At 56.0% G+C, this 7,857-nt stretch overlaps 1 long non-coding RNA gene across 1 annotated transcript in view; it reads right to left on the reverse strand.

The window, feature by feature from the left end:
- LOC112548158 overlaps nucleotides 1–5,561 on the reverse strand; it is a 6,588-nt gene extending 1,027 nt beyond the window's left edge. The window contains exons 1-3 of the long non-coding RNA XR_003091969.1: nucleotides 1,366–5,561; nucleotides 974–1,123; nucleotides 596–676 (exon numbers count right to left, since the gene is read on the reverse strand). This is a non-coding gene — a long non-coding RNA (uncharacterized LOC112548158). The remainder of the gene's footprint in view (nucleotides 1–595; nucleotides 677–973; nucleotides 1,124–1,365) is intronic.
- Nucleotides 5,562–7,857: the final 2,296 nt, after the last annotated feature.

A 7,857-nucleotide genomic window follows, 5' to 3' on the forward strand; every position in this document is an offset into this window, starting at 1 on the left:
GGCGGGGGTGACCTAATTCCCCCCCCCCCCCCCCAGGACAACCCTGGCAGCAGTACTGGGGGGGGCATCAGGGTAGGGGGGTGAATAAGGGACCCCTGGGGGTAAAACCATCACTGCAGCCAAGCCAGGCTTGACAACTCAAGAGCACTTTTTATGGACAATCTGCAAGTCTCTTACTGATAATCTCTCTTTTTTTTTTTTTTTTTTTTAACTGAAAATTGAATATTTTTACCAACAGTCACATGTTTTACTGACAATTTTTTATTGAAAATTGAATATTTTTACCTATACATTTTTTTAATTGAATTGATTTTTTATTTATTTTTTTTTTACCAACATTTTTTTTTACTGACATTTTTTTTTTTTTTTCACTGGGGTTGTTGACAACCCCCTACATTTGAATCTGGCCCTTGTCCAGGCCTTGGCAGGAGGACTGCATTTACATGATGTAAAACACACCTCAGTGAAAAACAAAATCCTGTGGTCATCAGGAAAAAGTTTGCAGATTATCAGTAAAAAAAAGATAGCCTTGGATTAACAACCTTGACCCTGCCGTCATCCCTGGGCCACCCCCTGCTCCCACTGCCCAGTTCACCTTGATGGTTTCCAAGACCTCAGGCTCGTCCTCCAGCAGGTGTCCAGGTGTTGTCCCCATCCCTCGGCCCCACAGTACCACCTGGGGGGGGTGTGAAGAAATGAGACCAGTCCTCCCAGTCCAAAGCTCCATTCCTTCAGATCCCAAGCCCCGGTTCTCCCAGTCCACCCAGTCCCAGGCTCCAGGTCTTCCAGTTATCCCAGTCCAAAGCTGCACTCCAGATCCCAAGCCCCAGTTCTTCCATTCCCAAGCACCAAGCCTTCAGGTCTCAAGCTACAGCTCTCCCAGTCCCATCACCTGTCTCCCAATCCCAAGCCCCAGTCTCTGCAACCTGACTCACTCACCCCCACAGCATTTCCCCAACACCCTTGGACTCACCACATTCTCGTAGTGCCCCCCGCCTGGGGCAGGGACCCACTGGGCCCCACAAGCCACTAGTGGCACCTCCAACAGGAAATGGGCAAGGGTGGCGCGGGCAACGCAGCTGGGGTCCTGCAAGGTCACATGGGAGGGAGCCAGGCCAGCAGCCTGGAGGGGGGCAGGGGGGTGAAATCAGGCTGCTTAGTGCCCCCTGCAGCACAGCGCCCCCAAGTGCTCCTCCAAGGCAATGCCCAGGGCACACCAACCCCATCTGCACCTGCCACCACAGCACCCCATGGGACTCTCCAGCCCCTGTAGCACAGCGCCCCCCAGAGCAATGCCCAGGGCAGTGTCCCCTGCTGCCCTCCCCACCCTGCCCCTTAGTGCCCCCCCCAGACCTTATCACTCACCCCAAGCTCCTTTCGGCTGACCCGAGCTGCCAGTGTGTGGCCGAGACAAGTCACCAACAGTGCCCCCTGTAGCCTCCTGCCTGCCCCCCCTGAGGGGTGCTCCTGCCCCAGGGGGGCCCCACTACCCTCCCAGCTTCTGGGGGAGAGAGGGGGGCTGGTAGCTTCAGGGAGCCCTGCAAGAAGAAGGCAGAATTGGAGGGGGCACTAAGATGGTGGTAGGGGTTTCCCAATGTGCCCTCCCCACCATGGGAGAGAGGGAGACTAGGGGCAGCTGAAGCTGGATGCCTGGGTTCTCTCCCTGCTGTAGGACAAGAGTGTGGGGTAGGGGGTTAGAGCAGGGGGAGCTGGGAGCCCGGACGACTGGGTCCTCTCCCCAGCGCTGGGAAGGGAATGGGGGGGCTGAGGGGTTTGACAGTGGAGTGCCAGGAGCCCAGACACCTGGGTTCTCTCCCAACTTCCAGGGGGGGAAACAGACCACCTACCCCCACCCCTTTCACCCACCTGCTGGGCAGCCCCCAAGTAGCAGCAGCAGGCAGAGGCTCCAGCCCCAGGCAACCCCCATGGCCCAGAGCAGGGTTGGGGACTGTTGGGCCTGGGAGGGGTGAGAAACTAGAGTGAATCCAGAAAAGGTGGGGGTGAGGGTTCCAGGACAGTGCTGTTTCCCCTTCAGTGCTCCCCAACTACCACCTGCCCCAAGAGAGTCCACTGAGCCCCAGCTGGGGATAGAACCCAGGCATCCGGGCTCCTAGACAAGCCCTCCCCACCCCCAACTCTAAGCACTAAACCTCACTCCCTTCCTCAAGCTCCCCCACCCCCTTCCAACCACTACACCCCACTCCCTTCCCTGAGCTGGGATAGATCAAGGCATGTACCTGCCTCTGGGAGCAGGTGTCAGAACTTCTGCCCGGATGCCTGGGTCCACAGAGAGGTGGCGGGGAGTTTTTATGCACTTGGTGCCAGGGTCACTGGGGAGTCAGGTTACAGGCTGGGGGGGCTCAGACTCGGGGGTGGCTGGTGCTGAGGGAGCCAGGAATCCAGGGTGGGGGCAGACAGATGAGTAGACACCTATGTGCCCTACCCCAGAGCTGGGTGCAACAAGGACAGGCAGTGCCTGTGGGAGGAGACTGCTAAGAACACTGGGGGCTCCAATCTCCCCTCCCCTGGGAGGAGGGGGTCCAGCCAGGAGGAGAACCCCCTGGTACCATGGTGATGGGTGGATTAGGGATTCTGGTTCTGGTCTGGGCAGGACCCACACATGGCCATGGCCTGGGTCAGCCTGACCCACAGTGGCAGAGCAGGGAGAGAACCCAAGAGTCCTGGCTCAGAGATCTCCCCTGCCAGCCCCTTCTCCCCTCCCAGACAGGCCTAGAAAGAACCTGGGAGTCCAGGCTTCCAGCCACTTGCTCTCACCCGCCAGCCCCACTCCCTTCCCAGAACAGGGCAAAAGCCCAGGAGTCCTTATTCCTCTCTCTTCCCCACTATAAACCCACTAGCCCTCATTCCCCTACCAGAGCTGGGAAAGAACCCAGATGTCTGGGCTGCCAGCCCCAGTATCTGGCACATCCAGCCCCCACCCCTGACCTGCCCTTGCCAGGCTAGGAGGGCATGATTCAAATCCCCACCCCAGAGCTCCCCGGCAGACCCCACCCGTTTCAGAGGCAGGTGAAGCCCCCCCAGTCTGGGTCCACCTGATCTGGGGGCCCCCACCCCTGCCTGATCCCCAAAGCAGGGAGGGGCCAGACCCCCCATTCCCAGCCCAGCCCCTGGTCCATAGTACTGCCCTCTAGACCCCTGATCTCAGCTGGGGGGGGACCCCATGGCCCAGGGTACACGTGGCTCCCCACCCCACCCCAGCCCCACGTAACACCTCCCAGCTAAGCCACCCCCAAGGCCACCCAGGCTGCCAGGGCCCAAGGGCTTAAGGCACTCGTGGCAACTGATCCCCCATCAGGGTCATTCTGGGGCCCAGCTCAGAGCTGGAAACTGATGCCAGAATTGATATGGATGTTGCTGCTTCTAGGAGGGGGGTCATGGGGTCAGGAGGAGGGATCAGGACTTAGGCAGGTCTTTCCTTCCTCCAAAGCCTGGGGCAGAGTCTCTCAGGCAAACCCCCCGCCCCTGCACAGCGTGTCCCTGCTTCCCTGGGGTGGGGCAGAGATTGGGAACAGGCCAGATCCAGCCGCGTCCAGTGTCACTTACGGGGAGGAAATCAGCAGCTCCCCACTTTGCTGCTGGAGTGAGGGTGTGTTCTTGGAGCAGAGGTTCCAAGGGGTCCGGATCCAGGCTGCAAGCTCCAGCCCATAGCAGCAAAAGGGGTTTTGATCCATGCCCAGAAGCTCCCACAGCCATTGGGGCTGCTCCGAGGCCTCCATCTATCCCAGAAGCCACAGTACAGGACACAAGTGGAACCCACTGTCCACGCTTGTTAGCAATATTTGGTCCCCCATCGGCAAAGGAGGGGAGCGAGGGGCTGGCAACTTCCTGATAGCTGGAAAAAGAACCCAGGAGTCCTGATGCTTAGGCCTGTATCCTGGTAACCCACCCATTTCCAACCTGACACAGTGGGAATTACTGTACTTCGTTGCATACCACATGCCCCTAAATAAGACTCATTTCAGAAAAGGGAAAACAAAGGGAAGAAAAGCCCCCGAATCTTCCCTGCTGTAGTGCAGGCTTCCCCATGGCTGAATGTTGACTATGCAGGAGACTCCATTCTCCTCTTCCCACCCAGCTTAGCCAAAAGCTGTTGCCAATTTGGCAGCAGGTGTGAGAGAGTTAAACCTCTCATTGCAAGCAAGGGCAGGGGGTGTGATGCCGAGGTGCAGGCTCTGCCTCCTCCAGCTGGGAGCAAATCACAGCCCCTGGCAGCCATTACAGCATCCCCATGCCAGTATTCCAATGCAAAAAAACAAACACTGCCTCCCGTCCCTGCCCAATTTTGGCAGACTGGATTTTGTTTTAAAGGTGTGTATTATATGCAGGCAAATATGGTACTTAAGCACCTTAAAGGTTTGTCCATTGTAAATTCTTGATACTGGCTTCTTTGTATTCCTGGGACTGGCTGCACCACATAGAAGGAGGCATTGAAAAAGCCACAACTTACCCTGGGGTGCCAGAAAAAAAGAACCCAGTAGTCCTAGCTCTGACCCCCTCAACAGAGTCCTCCCATGAGAGTGGAGGCAAAAACAGCTTGTTTTAAATCCTTTGTTTCAACAGTCTGAGGGGGGAATGAGAAACACTAACCTCATTTCCCCTTTGGGTGCTGTTGGGTTGGCCAGTTTCAACCTTGCTAGTCAGTTTCACTCCCCAATTCCCACTTCTGAGGGCCAAATTACTGCTAGGACAGCCTTTGATGGAGACCATACGTTTTTGCATACCACGCACCCTGCTAAAATGAGATGCACCCCTTAGTTTTGGAGGTGGATTTTGGCAGAAAGACGTGTGGTATATAAGGAAATATGGTAGTAAGATTTGCACCCTGGGAGTTCATAGAACTACTAGAGAAATGAGGCTAGTCCAACCCCCTGCCTGAGGCAGGATCAGTCCTATCCAAACCATCCCAGACAAATCCATCATCTAAACTCTTTGTTATACTACTGTCAGCCCTGATAGCACCAGACATCACACCTGACCCTGCCACAGGGAAAGCAGGGGGACCACAGTGGCCAACATCCTGCTTCTGACAAAGGCTGGTAATGCATGTTCAAGAGATCCCAGGCAAAGGCTGTGTTGGCATACCCGCCCCAGTCCATATTAATCTGACCACAGGGTAAATTTCCTACTTGATCCCAAATCCGGCATCAGTCTGGGTGGAGGTGAAAGACCCTCTAGCCAGGACCCTCTGGGGTTGAGTTCCAGCTGGAGCATTGGCATACCCGTCACCACCCCAGCTTGGGCTGCTGCCAACACCCCATGCCTCTGAGGGAGGCTTAAACCCCCTGACACATGGAGCAGAAAGTGAGGGGAGGGGAGGGGACAACCAGCAAAGCCTGAGAAATCCCCAGAGTAGAACACAGGCATCACTACACCTCCATCGTCCTCAACCAGTGGCTGCCCATTGAACCTCTGTGCTGGAGCAGCCCACAACTCCCCTGGGCTTCTATTCCACTGCCTCCCTGCTCTAACAAGGAGTTTTCCTGAGATCCAGTTGAAACCTAGTTTGCTGGGACTTCAAGTCATTGGTCTGTTGCAACCAGCAAAGCCCAGAAGCCTGGGAAATCCTCACAGTAGACCCCTGAGTGGAGGCAGTCTCGTCCAGCCCCCACCGTGGTCACATCTGCTTTCTCCGGTGCTCCATGGAGTGGGCTCTGCTGTGGGGCTGATCTTCAGCCATGAGGAGCCTGTTGTTACAGGATTTGAACCCGGAGCCACCAAAGACAAAGTCCATGGGGCAGCCGGGCAGCTAAGCAGACCCAGTCCCAGCTCAGCCTGGCCCCTCCCATGAGGACATTGATTGGGCGGCGAGGGGGACCTATGGGAACCACAAGCCCCTGACAGGGAGACTAGAAACACCCCCCCGCAACACACACACACTTCCTGGGTGGACTTGTCCCAATGTCATCACTCCTGTGCGGGCTTCTCAGACCTCTGCCTGACCCAGTCCTTGCCCCTGCTTTGCTCTAATCTACTACCCGCCCTGACCCCAATACCACCTTAACTCTTGGCCTGATCACTTGGACTGCAATGGTTCTCTGGCATGAGCCCCGCCTGCCTAGGGTCACTCTTTAAGTGACCACCCACAGCCTCGTCTGGTCTGACACCCATGCTACAGCCAGGGAGATTCCAGAGAGATCATGGATTTCCCCCCTTCAAGCTCCCATCCACACAACAAGAAGTTTGTTTTACCCAAGGGCATGTGGTATGTAAGGAAATACAGTAATTCACATCAGTGTCTAGTGTTACCAAAAAATGGGTCTTATCCAAGGGGGTATGGTATATAACGAAACATGGTAATTCACTTTCGTGCCTACTGTTGCTTTCTAGAAGAGTATGTTGCTAGGATACAGGCCAGAAAGTCAGGATTCCTGGGTTCTTTTTCTGGCCCTCAGTCCCTCACTTTCCCATCATTCCTCCTATGCCCAGGAGAGAAGCGTGAGGGCCTAGCAGGTTTGGGAGCCAGTGACTGGCTAGAGCAGGGGGGGAGGGGAGTAGGGAATGTGGGAACAGCCCCTCTGAGTCAGCCTTCAGAGAGCCAACCGCACTTACCTGCCCATAGTTACCTCACTGACCTTTTGGCTTCCAGCTGGCAGAGAAGCCCTGAAGACACAGCTGTCTGCCAGGGTTATTCTTCCTTTAAATCCAACGCAGCTGTGTCATATCACAGCAGGTTTGAGCAAAGTCTTGAGGTGGGAGGGAGCAAGCCTGGTGGGCCCTTTCAGCCTCAGTCCTTCATTAAATCAGTCAATCCAGGTCAAGTTCAATGGAGTTTTGCCATGAGAAGCCACCCAGCTGTGCTCTGGGATGTAAATGTGGCCACTTCTGGGGTAGAACCCAGCTGTCAACGAAGAGTCATAGAACCTAGTCCTAGTGACTACCCACTCCCACTGCTGAATGCAGCCACCTCTGGGATAAAACCCAGCAGTGAATGAACAGTCACAGCGCATAAGAACTTCAATAGGGTCCCATGGGATCAGGCCAATGGTCCATCCAGCCTAGGATCTGGATGATATAGAGCAGGGGTGAGCAATAACTTGGGCTGGAGTGGGGTCACTTAAGTTTTGGTGAACTGTTGAGGGCTGGAGGGGGGCAATGGATCCTATCTGGTCCGCTGGCCACTTCCAGGAACCTGAGAAAGGATGGCTGCGCCACGCACAACTCCACTCTGCCATAGCCGGGACCAGACAGGAGGTGCGGCATGCAGGCTCCTCCACCCCCCTGCTTGAATTCCTGTTGGCACTGCAGTCCTGGCACCACGGCCACCAACAACTGGGCCCACACAGGACAGGTGATGCAGCGCACCAAGTAGCCATCCCACCCACCCCTCTATGATTAGGTGCTGCCACCACCATCGCACCACTAGGAAAGTGAGGGGTGGCTGCCCTGGACTAAGCCCCACCCCGCCAGCACAATCTAGTGATGCCATGGCAGCAGTGGCTCATCACAGCAGGTCCAGTAGCGGTCCCACTCACCCACACACTGCATTGTATCCCACCCCATGAGGACCCTACTGCCAGCAGCCACAGTGCCAGGATTGTGCAGCCACAGTGCCAACAGGAAGTCGGGCAGGGAGTGGGTGGATGTGGGGGGCAGAGAGTCTGCACACTGTGCAGCCCAGCCTGCCCTGGCCATGGCAAAGCAGTGGCACAGGGTGTAGCATTCCTTCCTCAGGTTTTCAGTGGCAGCCGGCAGACCAGATACAACCCATGAGCCATATCTTGCTGACCCCTGCTATAGAGGGAGAACACTAAATGGCCTATTGCTAGAGAGAACCATCCTCTATTCAATACCGTTCCTGGCCTCCAGAGGAAATCTCTTCAACCATCCTGTTCAGCA

The sequence above is a fragment of the Alligator sinensis genome, unplaced genomic scaffold (assembly GCF_000455745.1).
Source record: "Alligator sinensis unplaced genomic scaffold, ASM45574v1 scaffold1892_1, whole genome shotgun sequence".
Taxonomy (NCBI): Eukaryota; Metazoa; Chordata; order Crocodylia; family Alligatoridae; genus Alligator; species Alligator sinensis.